This window comes from Canis aureus, chromosome 9, assembly GCF_053574225.1.
Source record: "Canis aureus isolate CA01 chromosome 9, VMU_Caureus_v.1.0, whole genome shotgun sequence".
NCBI lineage: Eukaryota > Metazoa > Chordata > Mammalia > Carnivora > Canidae > Canis > Canis aureus.
This window is the reverse complement of record NC_135619.1, coordinates 9,459,388-9,476,629: the sequence shown is the minus strand read 5'-3', so window position 1 is coordinate 9,476,629 and position 17,242 is coordinate 9,459,388. Positions and strand designations below refer to the sequence as shown.

At 31.8% G+C, this 17,242-nt stretch overlaps 1 protein-coding gene and 1 non-coding gene across 6 annotated transcripts in view; one reads left to right on the top strand and one right to left on the bottom strand.

The window, feature by feature from the left end:
- Positions 1–17,242, top strand: part of NOVA1 (NOVA alternative splicing regulator 1) — a 148,825-nt gene that overhangs the window by 69,839 nt on the left and 61,744 nt on the right. The gene's annotated exons all lie outside the window — the stretch shown is intronic.
- Positions 5,318–5,421, bottom strand: LOC144321515 (U6 spliceosomal RNA). The gene has a single exon (XR_013387157.1). It is a non-coding gene; the product is annotated as a U6 spliceosomal RNA (small nuclear RNA).

Sequence of the window (17,242 nt, the reverse complement as noted above, 5' to 3'; positions counted from 1 at the left end):
TAAGATGCTTATGAGTAGTGTTACTTTGAAACCAAGTATATATCAACTCAAGTAAATATTTTACCTTCCAAAAATGTGTATGTGAAATGATTTTGTTGTTGTTGTTTTATTTTTGCATTATACTTTCAAGTGCAGATGGGACTAATTGCAGTTTATTACATTTTCAGTAGTAATATTTCTGAGAAAATAATTATTCATGTACTACTAAGGTAGTGAAATATCTACACTTAAAATATTGGTAATTTCTCTGTTTTTTGGTTTTTTTTTAAAAAATACTTCCTCTAACTTCAAATTTTCACTTTTTATTTAATGGTTACTTGAATTACTCCCTTGGATGTCTTCTTGCGGCTCCCATAAATATGCAAAACCACATTTAAAAGACATTTCACGTCATTGATTCCATCACATGTTGCATGGGAAAAAAGTGTCCTAAATACACTTTGAAGAACTTATTGGATATTCTGAGATTTACCTTATTATTATTCCAGAAGATGACTACTAGGTCATGTTGGCTACTTTAGTAAGTTGATCTAAGAAGGTCTTCTGCATCTTCCTGTGATTTGACAGATGTAAAATATGTGATGTCATTTTACTATTGGGTGATTAATATTAATATTAACGTTGAATAAAATCTTAGTGGTACATGTCCTTTGAGTGATTTTTATGATGGACTCATGTTAGTTCATCTGAACTCATAAACCCCTTTAACGACACCAAAAAATACAGGTAAAAGTCTTTCTGCAGTGTGACTTACAGTCTGTTCTATTCTCCAGAAATATTTAATCCACAAGCACCAGATCCACAGACTGCTTTCTATCTTGTTTAAACTAATTAACCTGTGATCACTAGCTTTCAGAAAGCCTTTTTTGGGAGACTTTGTTTTATTTGTACCACAGGTTGGTAGACTTTGATCTGTGAGTCAAACCTAGCTCATGTGTTATTTTCCCCAGCCTACAAGCTAAGAATGTTTTTAAAATCTTAAGTAGTTGGAGTGTCTACTTGGGTGGTACAGTTGGTTGAGCTTCTAATTCTTTGGACTCAGGTCATGATGCCAGGGTTGAGAGGTAGAGCCATGAGTCAGGCCCTGCACTGAGCACGGAGCCTGCTTGGGACCCTCCCTCTTCCTCTTCCTCTCCACCTCCCTAAAATAAATAAATAAATCTTAAAAAAAAAAATCTTAAGTGGTTGAAAAAATCTTAACGAATAGTATTTTAAAAAACTTGAAAATTATATGAAATTCAAATTTCAGTGTTTTAAATATAAATTTATTAGAACATAACCACACTGCATTGTCTGTGGCGTTTTTCACACTACACTGGCAATTGAGTAGTTGCAACAGAGATCACATATGGCACTTTCATCACTTCTCACTGCTTCTCCATGCACTACAAATCATAGTGACACAGTAATAACTCAGCAGTGTTTGCTGTACCACAGTATTTTACTTACTTGTTTTTACCAGTGCATATCCATAATGTCAAAACAAGGAAAGAAGAGAAATATGAACTTCAAGTGTTGTACTTTTAAGGCACAATGGGGTGTGGATTATTTTGTTACAAATCAGGTCACAAAGCATTGTGTTACATAATCACACAGGTAGCTGTGTTAAAGAATAAATGTCAACATTAACAGATAATGCAGTCATGACAACATCCCCAACACACTAAAAAGCAACAGTTAGAAAAATTTTAAATGGAAGATTTTATTTACGAAAATTAAAAATGAAATGAGGTTGCAACCAAAATAAGTTTATGAGTTGCTAATTTGTTAGTCAAGCAAAGAAGGCATTTTTCAATGGTAAGTAATTTAAAACGTGTCCAGAGACTATAAACTTTATTCAAGGAGTTAATGCCAACTTTCATTCAAGGAATTAATGTGGTTGGTAAGTAAACTTCTGGTAATCGTCTCTGAGACTATTTTCAAAGAAGTTGAGAAAACATCAATTCATAACAACTTTAAGCAGAATGTGTTAAGATGTATTACTACTGATGGTAGTAAAAATATGTATTTACAAATGTACGTGGCTTGTGGAGATGTGTTGAAAACCTGTGCCTTATTCATTGTATTATTAAACTGGCAAATATCTTGTAACATATATTGAATTCATCATGTGTTATCAAGCTAATAATTTGGTTGACTTCCTTCACTCACATGGACTTCATCATTGTCCATTCTTTGAATTTTTATCAGAAATAAAAGCCCAGGGAGGGGCACCTGGGTGGCTCAGTGGTTGAGCATCTGCCTTTGGCTCACATTGTGATCCTGGGGTCCTGGGATCAAGTCCCACATCAAGCTCCTTGCAGGAAACTTGCCTCTCCCTCTGCCTGTGTCTCTGCCTCTGTGTCTCTCATGAATAAATAAATAAAATCCTTTTAAAAAAAAAGAAAATTTTTTAAAAAATGAAAAATGACTATCCTGATTTGTCCTACCACATAGCAGTTCAGTAAATTAGCAGTGATAAAGTTGATTGACCAATGTGGAAATTTTTCTGACTGGGAAAAATGACTCTGACCCTCAACCACTGTTACTGACATTAAGTAGCTGTGAAAATTAGCTTTTGATGTGGACTTGATAATGTCCAGCTTTTGATGTGGACTTGATAAACAACACTTCTGTGCAAAACATAAAACTGCAGTAAAGTCTTTCCTACAGTAACTGTTTTTGCATCACAAGTATGTCTTTTCTGTGCAATCAACAATTAAAATAAGAAGTGATATCTCCATTCTCACACAGATTTACAGCAGATATATTTTCTGAGTTCAACCCATACTTCTTGCAGCATCTTTCAGACCTCAATGCAAGGTAGATTTCCATATTTGAAAATCTATTTAACTGTGCAATTGAGCTTCCACTTAATCTTCAATTGACAGTGATTAATTTGTAATGTAATGACGTGCTAAAAGCAAATTTTAAGGGAAAAATCTATTAGAATTCTATAAATGCCTCCTAAGAAATGGCTATGCCATCAAAATATCATATGCTCCTGGATTGATCAGTATTTGGCAGTACCTGTCTGTGTGAAAAGGCATTTCATTTTCCAAAACAAAGTATGTAAAATCTCATTCTAGATTGATGTTAACAGATGAACATTTGCAAGTGATTTGATAGGAACCTTGACTGAACCCTAATTAAGAAAAATGTTATTCCCCTCCCTCCCAAAAAAAGAATTTTATTAGACCTGTATGTTCTCCACTGCTGTTGCTGTTGTTAGTAGTAGCAATATTGTTATAATTTGAATTTTGTCAATACAAAATTGTGGAAATCTGTTTTCTCTCTTGTTATGTAGACCTACATAATATTCTTGATTTTATCTTTGGGCCTGCAAAGCCTAAAATATTTACTCTCTAAATCATTACAGAAAAAAATTTGCCAATCCCTGCTCTCTCATGCCAACTTTCACTTACAAGGTTTTTAAATAAATATTTCCATACTATATCTTTGATTGCATACCTTTTAAGAGGAAGATAAAGAGTAAAATTTTAAAAATCATGGTTTATAAAGAAAGAAATATTTTTGCAAACATTGATTACTTAAAAACAAGATAGTCAAGTCTGATACACAGAGAAAAGCAATAATCTGCTAGTACTCTCATACCATTTAATGCCAGCAAAAAAAAAAAACAAATGTGTCCAGCCCAAACCAAAGAAAAACATTTTTTGAGAGGTAAATCATGAGTCAGTTTTGTTTCTTTTTGTTGCATAAAAGCAATTGGTTGAATAATTATTAAATCCTTATATCATTTTTTACTTTTTATTGATACTAATTTTGCTAACAACATTACCTTAAGTTTATGGATAACTCATGGGTTTTCTGTGTTAGAATAATAAGTCCAGTAAACTGATTACAAGGGAAGCAATATACAATCTTGGCAGTTTTGAAGCTAATTCTAATGCTAGGAAATTTAGAAGGTGGGTCATTTTTTCTTTACACATTTTTCAGCTTGTGAGCTGAAATACTGAACTATCTCAAGGGGACATTGAATTTCAAATCCTACTCTTTGGAAAATTAGTATTTCTGACTACTTTTCTCAGAAGTACTTTGGGATCAAACTTTATTCAGTTTGTTTATTTTTGGATATGCATAAATTTTACCAAATCTAGTGTTAGACTTTACCATTGTCAGAGCCTGTTTGAAAATTTCATCAAGGGGGATGCCTGGGTGGCTCAGTGGTTGAATGTCTACCTTTGGATCAGGTCGTGATCGCCGGGTCCTGGGATCGAGTCCCACATCGGGTGACCTGCAGGGAGTCTGCTTCTCCCTCTGCCTATGTCTCTGCCTCTCTCAGTGTGTCTCTCATGAATAAATAAATAAAACTTTAAAAAAAAAAATTTCATTAAGGAGACTATGAGTTCTACATCAAAGAGCTCTACGGTGCTTGAGCTGGAAGAATCTAGAAATAAATGTGGAGGGCTTTTCAGTTATTTGGATAGGAAAATTTGTTTCTTGTTCCTGGTTATGTATCCAGTTATTTAAAGAATAGGAATTAAGTTCAAGTCATACAAGGTTCATTCCATTAAGTACAGTCAATTTGTATTATTTATTCATGGATTCCGTATTTGCAAATTTGCTCACCTGTTAAATTTATTTGTAAACCCAATATTAATACTCACGGAGCTTTCAGTATCATTTGCAGACTTCCATGGAGTGCTGAAAAATTTAGGTCACCTGGCGCACACATTCACAGCTTATGTCAAACAAGGCAACGCTTTGCCTTCTTGTTTCAGCTCTCATACTCCAAACAAGTATACTTTTCACAGTTTAGTGCCACGTCTTTCACAATTTTGTGCTTTTTGCTGGTGATTACGCTGTTAAAATGGCCTCAAGCATGGTGCTGAGTGCTGTCTGAGCTGTCTACTGTTTCTCAGTGCAGGAAGGCTGTGATGTACTTTACAGAGAAAATACGTATGATGGGTAATCTTTATTCAGGCATGACTTACAGGGCTATTGGCTCCAAGTTCAATGTTTATGAATCGACAATATATACTAAAGGTTTCCTAAGCAGAAACACCGATAAAAAACAGTTATATATTGAAGGTTGATGAAAATGTGTGACTCTGGTCACAGAAACCTAAGCCTGTATTTGCTTGAAGAGTTCTAGTTCGTTGTTAGTGTTTGCAGTGACCTTGTGGATCATAACTACGGCAAGTAGTAAGAACTGACCATATATGCATATCAAGAGAAATTTATCCCATTCATTAATTCATGCAATTTACCATATTTTTTTTTCCAAGATCATGCTGATGGGGATGTAAATTAAGAAAAACATTTTCCCTTCTGTTACTTGTTTTAGAAAATATGTTTTCCTGTGTCGTTTTCCAGATAGTTATTTGTTCCTTTTGCGTGTCATCCTTGCGCAGGGGCCATGCTAATCTTCTCTGTATCGTTCCAATTTTTTAGTATATGTGCTGCCGAAGCGAGCACTATTTGTTCCTTTTAAGGTCATATAACTTTTGTTTTTCTTAGCCATAGAATGATTCTCTAATACTGGCTGTTGTTTTACTAGTATTTCTCATTATTCTCTTGGAATCCAAGGGGAGAGAAACTGAGTCCTGCAAATCTGTTACCATCTCTAGAAAAACAATTCAAAGTACTATAAAGAAGACATATTTTATTTTAGTGCATCATTTTATAGTTTATTATGACTTCTCATCCTCTGTTAGTTATTTGGCTTTGTGTTTCCTAAATTTTTTTGCATAGAGGTTAACAGTCTAATTTTTTAAAAAGAAATCTGAATGGCTTCATTTTTCTCAGAACTTATACATTAAATCCAAAATCCTTTATCTGAACTTCAAAGCCCCTTATAAACTGGTCCTCTTCTACCTATATTTAATCTGTTTTATTTATTCTCTAATGCACATCATTTGCTACTACCTCGATCTCACTGTTTATCTTCACTTGGCTCTCTACACTCACATCCACTTTCACTCATGCTGTCTCTTCTGATCCTTCAGAAGGTTCACAGATTGTAATATGATTGGTTCATGTGTAAATGTAACTTAAAAATTCTTCCCTGATTGCTTGGGCATTGACAATATCTTTTACTTTTGAAATTCTACATTATATAGTTATGTTGGACGAACTGTATGTTCTAAATACATTATTAGAACATTTTACATGAAAAAACGAGTAAATCATTTAGGTTAAAAATAAAGTAATAAAGGGAGAAAATGTTTTCTGATGTGTTAATTTCCCTATTATAAAATTTTGATAGTAATTATTTCAGTATTGAACATAGGCTTTTCTTTCCATAGACAAACCCTGTAGATATACAGAATGTTGGATTTCAAAAAAATATGAAAACATGTAATCTAGTACTCACATTTTATGCATGAGAAATCTTAGCAGTAGTTCCTTATTTCCAAATATAATTAAAAAGATGATATTTAATTTGGTTAAGCCAATGTTTACTCCAAAGCAAGAAATATAGTGAAATTTCAAATATTTATTATGTCATAAAAGTGGTAAAAAGAAATGGTTATTAATAAAAGAGGGCTGTGTAAAATAAGCTGACATCTTCAACCTAACTTATAAGAATAAAGGCACTCCTTTATTTTAAAATGCTTTTACATAATTATTATAGTTGTTTGAAAGTGGACTTATTTATAGACAATTTGGACAACAAAAAACTGTAGAAAGGAAAACAAAAATCTCCCATAATCCCAACACAAATACTGGTAAAGTTTTAACTGTTTTCTTCTGTGTCAGAAACTATCTTTTTGTCCCTTTCTTTATAAATAATTGTTATTCTCAAAGGAAATTACTGGGTTTTTTATTTATATATCATAAGCTGCATAATATCCTACGTAACATAATTTTTCAACTATTGATCTATTGTTGAAAATTAAATTTGTTTGGAATATTTTTACATTGTTTATGAACTCCTTCCCCCCATAAATTTTTGCATTTCTGAGTATTCCTTTGTAGAGCCAAATTATGAAAACTTAAAGTTCCTAATTTTTATTGTCAAATAGCTTTCTAAAAATTAGTTAAACCTTTAATTATTTAATATACCTATAATGTAACGTGTTCTGTAATATGTTGCAAATCCACTTTTTTTCTTTCTCAAATAGCTTTTCCAATTTCCTTTTTACAGGAATAATCTGAGTTCCATTTGTTTATAATACCTTATCATATACATAATTTATTTTTCAGAATATGTTTCAGGCCTTTTTTCTTCTCCTGACCCATTTTTTGTTGGTGCTGACAGTGGTGGATGAATATCAAAATATTCTAATTATTATGGATTTAGACTTAATTGGATAATGTATACTCTCATCTGTGTCCTTTAAAAAAAATAGGAAATTATGCCTTATTTTTTAATGAGCAGTAAAATCACCTTTTCAATTTCCAAGATCAACTCCAGTAGGAATTTCTTTTTTATCAGTTCCTTGGTTTAATATAATTGGGAATGAATTTAGTCTTTTCATCAAGGATAGCAATGCAGATTTTAGGGTTTTTTTTTTCTGTAACTTATACATTATATCTCTTGTCTAATTATTATTTATTGAAAGTTATTTTTGGAGAGGTATGGTTACTATCTGACTCGGTCATTTTTAAATTTTATTTGCAGTTAATACTTGTGGATTTGGATTTAGGCATCCAGGTTTTGGAACTTTTAGACTATATTTTGCAGTTAGAATTTGAAATTGCAAAGAAAAACTCAGTTCTCAATTTTTATCATAAAAATACTTAAATCACCAATTATTTTATTTTGTAAAACATCATTAATGATTCTTAATGTTTATTATCACTTATGATATCTGTTATTTGGGAAAATTATTATTTTATTTATCATAAAACTATTAAGATTTTTTAATGTCCACATTTAGCTAAATAAGTAGTATGGAGTTTTTAAAATTCTTTTCCTATTAACTACAACTAAAGTGATCCACTAATGAAAATTTTTATCAGAAGTAAAATATCTTTACATAAAATGTTTCTTCACTTTGGAATAAGCATGTTTAAGAAACTTTTATTACAAAATAATATGATTTATTATTACTTTGAAATAAGCTATTTAACATAAATACAGTATTAGATTTATTCCATGTTTATGATAGAGATTAAAACTTGGGAGTGCATTTAACTGTATAGTCTCAATTAAAAGTGGCATTTCATAAGAATAGTTGGTGTGTTTCCAATCCTGTTTATAGCCCAGATTTCACATACTTATTTCAGCAGACATTTTCTGAGAAGTTTAAAATAAATGCATAGTATCTTTATTCTGAAATTGAGGAAGAGGAAACATAATAGTTTGTAAAGTTCTTTGAGTTCAAAGGATATACCTGTTGAAATGGGCTAGTGATTTACATATAATTATGCCATCTCATGGAATATATAACCTATTTATGAGTACATTTTTCAGACATGTATTATTAATGGTAAGAATAGCGTTTCAGTTTTAGCTGGAAAGTGACAAGCAGTAAATTGGTATTTATAATAAAATTAATTACAATTGTTAAATTATCTTAATTAGCATTCTGAGGTACATATTCCATTTAGTCTTCTAGACTTATAATTTTGTTTTCTTTCAACCATAGTGTACAGTCTTTATTAATTGATACTTAGAGTAAACAAATATTTAATGAGCACTTACATACCCAGGCACTTGAAATAGAATAAGGAAACAGGACCTGTAAAAAGCCCTGCTCCTATTAAAACTTACAAATGTGACCAAGGATACCAGTAAATAACTAAAGTACTAGCATTTGAGAAGGAGAATTTGTAGGTAAACTGAATAGCAACGATCTGTCTCAGGACTGGTATTTATGAAGAAATAAGCTGTACAAAGATGATAGTGTTTGGGGAAAGAGCATTCTAGCAAAAAGAGCTAGAGTGTTGCAAGAAGGCCAGTGTAGCTACAGCATACAGGGCAAATGGTGGGGAATGGGGAGAAGAGGTTAAGATATAAAATAAGATAATAAAATCAGAGAAGCAGGCAGTGGCCAGAACTTGAATGCATTGTAAGCCCTAGTAAGGAGTTTGGATTTTATTCTAAATACGGAAGGACACTGATCAAGAAAGTGATGTGGGCTTCATTTTTTCAAACCTAATAAAGACATACACAGTTAAATGACTTACACTGCCAGATAACCAGACCCAGTGAGACAGTGGTATTGCTGCAGGGATAGATGTAGCCCAGTAGAATAGAAAAATCTGTCCAATAAAGAGACCAGGTACAAACTCAGACTATATACTGTTAGTTCATTTGTGACAAAGGCGATCCTGTAGTGCAGTTGTGGAAATACAGTTTAGGTCAATTGAGTAACCAAATGGGAAAAAAATACATTTGTTGTCTCCCACCTCACATTATTGTTAAAAATCAATTACGAACAGACTGCTAATATAAATGTCAGTGATCAGAAAATAAAGATGTTGGGAAAAAACACAGAACATCTTTATGACCTTAAAGTAGGCATATGTTACTGAAGTAGAACATAAGCTCTAACCATAAAGAGAAAAATAATACATTTGGACCATTACTAAAATTAAGAATTTCTGTTCATCAATAGATTATCATTAACAGATAGACAAGCCAAAAAATGACATATATTTGATGTCCATATATGTGTGTGTATATATATATATATGTATATATATATGATGATGACTTATACTTAGAGTATGCATAGATTACTTTCAAACCAAAAAACTATATCCTAGAAAAAATGGACCAAACAATTGAATAGGAATTTCACAAAAGGGAAGATCCTAATGGTCAATAAACTCCTTAAAAGAGGACAGATCCATTAGTTATGATACCACTGTATATCCACCAGAGTGACTAAAGTGAAAAAGACTGACAATACTATGTGTTGGCAAACATATGAATTAACTATAAGTCTTGTAAACTGCTAGCAGTTTCAATTGGTACAACACAGTAAAAAATCATTTTAGAGTATCTCATAAAGCTAAGCATACACTTACCATGTGGCCTAGCAGTTCCATTCCTACAACATACCAACAGAAATGTGTACCTACATTCACCAAAAAATATACAGAAATATTCACAATAACTCTATTAGCAATAGCTCTGAACTAGAAAGTAAGTACTTAAACATCAACAATAGAGTGTAAAAATATATTCTGTTAAACTCACACAGTGGGATACTATACAGCAATAAGAATGGGTTTACTACAAATACAGTCTGACTGAATCTTACAAATGCAATATTGAGATGAAGAAACCAGACATAACAGAGTTAATACTGTATGATACCATTTTTATATAGTTCAAAATCAAACAGAACTTATCTCTATAGCAGTCAGGATAGTGGTTAGTTTTGGTAAGAGCAGGTAGTGCTGGAACAGGGTGCAGTGGTACAACTTTTAATGCTCTATTTCTTGATCTAGATGCTGGTTACATGGATATGTTTTTGAAAAATTTAAGGTGCACTCTGATGGCTGTTCACTTTATGTACATATTTATATGTATCTCAATAAAATAAAATAGCAAATAATATTTGTAGACATAAATATGAGAAGAGAAATTTACAAACTTCGTAAAGTGTTCCAAGGAGCAGCCATGATTTGGTTTTCTTTACAGATAAAGCATTGCAATAATCATCATGGGAAAGTAAATGATAATTTAACCAATACTTTTTTCTTTTATCATTCATTCTTTATCATGCTTTTAATAGAAGATGCATGTTCAAAAAAAATAAATTAAAAAATTAAAAAAATAAGATGCATGTTCATTATCTCCTATTATAAAAATGTAAAATAACTATGATCAAAGTATAAATACATACTGATAACTATATAGATTAGTAACATAAAATTTTGCATGTTACTGATCTTTGAGCCCAATCATTTGTTAGATAACAACTTGGAGTTTCTCTTTACAGATTTGATGAGTAAATTATAAATAACTGAGTTTGCCTTGCAATTAACTTCATCTAGTGAACATAGGAGAGAAAGTAGATAATGTGTAATTATGATCAACTGAGTAATGCACATATAATAAAGAAATATTCTCTATAGTCAGTGTTTCAGGAAATTTACTGAGGAGCACCACCTGATTTTAACAACTTTTAGACTTGTATAATTTTTGCATTAAATAAATATAAGCTCAGACCTTACAATATACAGCCCAAGTTAACACATCATAAATAGGCTGTATGAACTGGAACCCTAAGGAGAGCACTGTGAACCAGCCAGTTTTTAAAAGTAATACCTAATGACAACATGGAGAATAAAATGAGAATTTCTCTTGAGATTGATTTCATAGCTTGAAAGTAACAAATATTGTCCATTTCTACTCTTCATTGACCATTTGGGGAGTATTATTTAAAAGTTTGTAAATCTTTTAAAAAAGGAGGGGACCACCTGAATGGCACAGTAGGTAAGGCACCCAGCTCCTGTTTTCCGTTCAAATCGTGATTTTGGGGTGGTGAGATCAAACCCCACATCTGGCTTTGTGCTCAGCGTGGTCAGCTGGACTTTCTCTCAGTCTCCCTCAGCTCCTTCCCCCTCCATGTACACACACACACACACTCTCTCTCTCTCTCTCAAATAAATCTTTTAAATATAAATAAATAAATATGAAAGTTTATAGAGACATTGGAAAGAAGAGGAAGTAGATGGTAAAGAAAAAGGAGGAAAATAATTAGATATAAGTAGAATGATTAGTAACATGAAAATAATAATGAAATAGTATACTAAAACAATGAAATAGTGTATTAAAACAAATAGGGTAAAATGATACATGAAGAAAATGAAAGAAATATTGCTGGGTTGTGGGTTTGCTTTTGAAGATAAGGGCAGATATAATAAAGGATTGATAAATAAGGCAAATATGTATAGTTTATACTGTTCTTTCCCAATTCATATTTATTTTTAATTAATAGAGTTAAATTTTCTTTAGCAAAACTCATTTGAAATACTTGAGTTAAACTTGTAAAAGAATGAGAAAATAAATTAAGGCAACTTTTATGTAGTAAGGCCATACTAGTATAAAACCTGTTTATTTCTATGGAAACTTTGATTTTGATTTGATATTCTTTTTTTAAAGTTTTAAGTCCAGTTCATTAACATACAGTGTTATATTAGTTTCAAGTGTATGATATAGTGATCTCAGCAATTCCATTCATCACCCAGAGTCATGATTTAAATACTCTTTTGAGAGAAAAAGGCAAAGTACTACTTCTGTCAACTGTCAAACAATGCACACATTCCTTTACTCAGAATGAAATAATGAATCTTAAGCAAACATTATCTATTTATAAATATATAATGTCATAATTTTAAGATTTTAACTCCTTAGTATTATATTAACAAGTCAGTGCCCAACTGTTGGAGAATTACATTCTTTTATTTAACCTGAATATTTTATTGTAATTATTTAAAATATCAATCTGTGAGAGTACATGTATACCATAACTATGAACATGTATATCAGTTTTCCCTCATGGATATCATGCATGAAAAACTGTTTAATAGAGTTATTATCTGAAATTTGTATTTATTTTAATATTGACAAAATTCAGATAATGTGAGATTAGATCTATATATTGTCACCTATGTTTAAACTGATGATGTAAACTTTTAGCTATATGATTTTGGTATATAATATAATTTGTATAGGTAATGTTTAACTGAATTTTTAAATTTAAAGCTATTTTGCTTATAATTTTAAAAATAAATGAGGGACATTAATACTAATTAGCATCTTAATTTTATCTTTTAAGCATTTTAATTCTCTTGAATATTACATTAAGAAATTGTTAGAATATTTTGGCTGAAAGAATTGCAGTAGTATATTATACTATTGTAAGAATTAGCACTTTCAAAGGATTTACTATTGTTAAACGCTATCTAGTGTGTCTATATTAAGTATAACTTAAGTGTAATTTATATATTGATGTTTATAAACAGTCTAATAGTTTTGATTTGAACTTATCAAGTACAAGAACTGGTGAATTTGTAGTTTCTTTTAACAATAGTGTCATTTCCGGTTCCCAATTAATGTTTGAGAATACTTTTCATTTGTTTCATTACACGTATTTATCAAAATTTGTATCTGACTTCTTACTATAACAAGTAACATTTATAGAGGGAAATTAATATTTTGAAATGTCTTAACACCATACTTTTTTTCATTGTTGGTGCTTTATTTCACAAGAGCATTATTTTGCGTTCATTCATTGTTCAGAAGCACTGACATTTTCTTTGAATTTATTGCCATTTACACTGGCTGTTTCCATGACAACAGGTTTTCTCATGCATGCTTCCAGATGATTTTTAAAAATCAGATTCCTTATTTTAATACGTTAATAATTTTTTAAAAGTTTTTGCCAAGTGGTTAATCAAGTGTTTTCCTGCTTTGTTTCAAAAAAATTAAATGTAATAGTGGTAGCATTTTGAGACCTTTTTTTTTTAAGATTTTTTTAATTTATTCATTCATGAGAGACACAGAGAGACAGAGAGAGAGAGGCAGAGACACAGGCAGAGGGAGAAGCAGGCTCCACGCAAGGAGCCTGATGTGGGACTCGATCCCGGGTCTCCAGGATCACACCCTGGGCCAAAGGTAGGCGCCAAACCGCCGAGCCACCCAGGGATCCCCTTGAGACCTTTTTATACTATCTTATTTCTAGAAAATTACTCACTTTGTCTCAGTTTTCTAACAAATTTTTTAAATAAACATCTTTCATTAGACTTCACCAGAAGCAATTTGAATTTATTATGTTTTAAAACATAAAAGTAAAATGTCCTTCTTACTGCTTAAATCACTCTTGTAAGAACATATAGGATCAGTTTCTGTTAATTGTTAAAATACAGAAGATAAAGTGCAACAGAAAATTAAATAAAGTTCCCAATGTCCTTTTCTGGTTTTACAGATGGAAAGTTTAAACCAGTCTGTAATGTATAAACTTTTGTATATACTTTTCTGGATGTTGAAAGCAGTAGGAATTATTGACCAGTAGATAGATATAATATTAAATATTAGACATTTTAAAAGTATTTTATATGCACTTGAAAATTAGTTGTAGATAAAATCATCCTGGAAGGAGAAAGTATAAATCATTTTTATTTATTTATTTATTTTTTAAATTTATTTTTTATTGGTGTTCAATTTTCCAACATACAGAATAACCCCCAGTGCCCGTCACCCATTCACTCCCACCCCCCACCCTCCTCCCCTTCTACCACCCCTCGTTCGTTTCCCAGAGTTAGCAGTCTTTACGTCTGTCTCCCTTTCTGATATTTCCCACTCATTTCTTCTCCCTTCCCTTATTTTCCCTTTCACTATTATTTATATTCCCCAAATGAATGAGAACATATAATGTTTGTCCTTCTCCGACTGACTTACTTCACTCAGCATAATACCCTCCAGTTCCATCCACGTTGAAGCAAATGGTGGGTATTTGTCATTTCTAATAGCTGAGTAATATTCCATTGTATACATAAACCACATCTTCTTTATCCATCATCTTTCAATGGACACCGAGGCTCCTTCCACAGTTTGGCTATTGTGGACATTGCTGCTATAAACATCGGGGTGCAGGTGTCCCTGCGTTTCATTGCATCTGTATCTTTGGGGTAAATCCCCAGCAGTGCAATTGCTGGGTCGTAGGGCAGGTCTATTTTTAACTCTTTGAGGAACCTCCACACAGTTTTCCAGAGTGGCTGCACCAGTTCACATTCCCACCAACAGTGTAACAGGGTCCCTTTTCTCCGCATCCTCTCCAACATTTGTGGTTTCATTTTGTATTTAAAATTTCAATTATCATCTTATACTATGTTAATTGGACATAGTGTGTTTATGTCTCTTCAAATAAAATTTACTGGTGATAACTACACACATATTCTGCTTCATAAATCATGATATATCTAGAGAAAATAAAACCTAAGTTTTATAAACTTTGCTGTAGGATAAATACATTTATTATATCATACTGTGTGCATTGTATAACTTTATATAATCTTTAAAGCTTTTTTTTTTTAATTTTATTTATTTATGATAGTCACAGAGAGAGAGAGAGAGAGGCAGAGACATAGGCAGAGGGAGAAGCAGGCTCCATGCACCGGGAGCCTGACGTGGGATTCGATCCCGGGTCTCCAGGATCACGCCCTGGGCCAAAGGCAGGCGCCAAACCGCTGCGCCACCCAGGGATCCCAATCTTTAAAGCTTTTAATAGGATATTTAGTTGCAGTATGATGAAGTTTGTAGTATCATTTATGTAATTAATATTGCATAATTTAAAACACTGGGAATTTAATAATTTAATTTGATACATGCTATTTCTCTTTATGTTCAAAAAAAGTCATCTGTGTAGTTTATCCTCTACATAAACGTTCATAATGTCAAGGTATACTAATTGTCTATATTTATTTTGCTTGTCTGATAGCAGTTATGGTGAATAAGATATGGTGGGAAGCAAAATTTTCATTGCCTCATGCAAATTTTTCATAAGTTCTGATCACAAACTTATTTATTGGAATAATCAATTGCTGTAAACAACATATTAGCTTTATGTAAATTTAAGAAAATATTGCCAAGTAAGAAATCTTAGAACTTGCACTAATGGCCATGCATCATCTCATAAATTATGTGCAAAATACCATTTGATTTTAAATCTGTGTTTTTACTTTTTATTTTAGTTTTTAATTTAAAAAGTTGGGCATATTTTACTTTATAGCTTTACATTTTATGCTCATTTTATGCTCATAAACTTGTCTTTAATTGTTAACTAAATATTTAGTGTAATTCTGGAATAAGTAGTTTCCCAGTGATATGAATTAAAGTATATATTCAAATTTAAAGTTCAGTGTATTTTTTTTTTTTTGAGAGAGAGAGAAAGATTGATTGAATCTTAAGCAGACTCCCTGATACCAGGCTCTTATCTCACGACCCTGAGATCATGACCTGAGCTGAAATTTAGAGTTGGATGCTTAACTGAGCCACCTAGGCACCCCGAGTATATTCTTTTTTAAAGTGACTTTACATTATATAGCCAAAAATATAGTTTGTGGAACAGTAGTTGGAAGAGAATGAGAAATTTCACAAAAAGAGGTGTTCTTTAGTCAAGCAAGTTTGAAACATGCTAGTGCTGTATTTCTCCCAAGAATTCATGATATGCGCTATTGAGTGAAATGTACAGAGAGCCAATAAACAGTTCTGTAATGACGTTTACATCTGTCCCATATTTACTACACTGCTAGACTATGAAAGCTGACTATGTCAGTCAAAATTGCAATCTTTATTTTCCTGCTTTCCCACTCTCCCTCTCCCACATATGCTGTAAAAACCTGCTGGTGTAATTTGGGAGACTCTTCTTTAATAAATTAATACCCTATCTATAAATTCATTATGATGAATGAGTTAAAAATATAACATGTACTTGAAGATGTAATCAGAATAGAGGTATTATGTTTTAGTTATTGATTAATTTTTGTGTGGCCAAGAAAGTACACAAATAGATGTGTATTTTTTTCCTAAGTATATTTTCTACAACTACATCAAATAATGTAAAATACCTCATTTTTTTAGCATTAGGGATATTCGTTTGCCATACTTTCTGTACATCTGGGCAATTTAACTATGCATGTTGCTCAGAATTATAGATATTAGAAAATATTCTATTAGATAAAAATAAATCCAAGTGAGAAATTTTCTTTACTCCTTGATTTACTTAACAGTATTTATTGAACCTTTTTTATTGTGCTAGATACCATGCTGGATGCTAGCTTTTTGAGACTTTTTTCTTAAAAGGGACATTATCAAGTTAATTAAAAGTACATGTACAATATAGTAGGATATTTTCTTATAGACTTTCTAATCTGAAAATGTTATTTCCTGGGACACCTGGGTGGCTCAGCGGTTGAACATCTGCCTTCAGCTCAGGGTGTGATCCCCGGATCAGGGATCGATTCCCACATCAGGCTTCCTTGTGGAGCCTGCTTCTCCCTCTGCCTGTGTGTCTGCCTCTCTCTCTCTCTCTCTGTGTCTCTCATGAATAAATAAATAAAATCTTTTTAAAAAAAGAAAATATTATTTCCTTATATAATCTGTTTATTGAATCACTGAATCAGTGGTAAGCAATGTGATTTGTCCTATTTGTAATTATATATCAATATGAAATGCTATTTGAAAATTATATTTATTTTAAAAATACTACACTTATTGTGATGAGCATTGAGTCATGTATGGATTGTTGTGTGCCTGAAACTAATATAACATTATATGTTGACTATACTTCAATAATTAGTAAAAAAAAAAAAAAGTTTTAACTAATTTTGT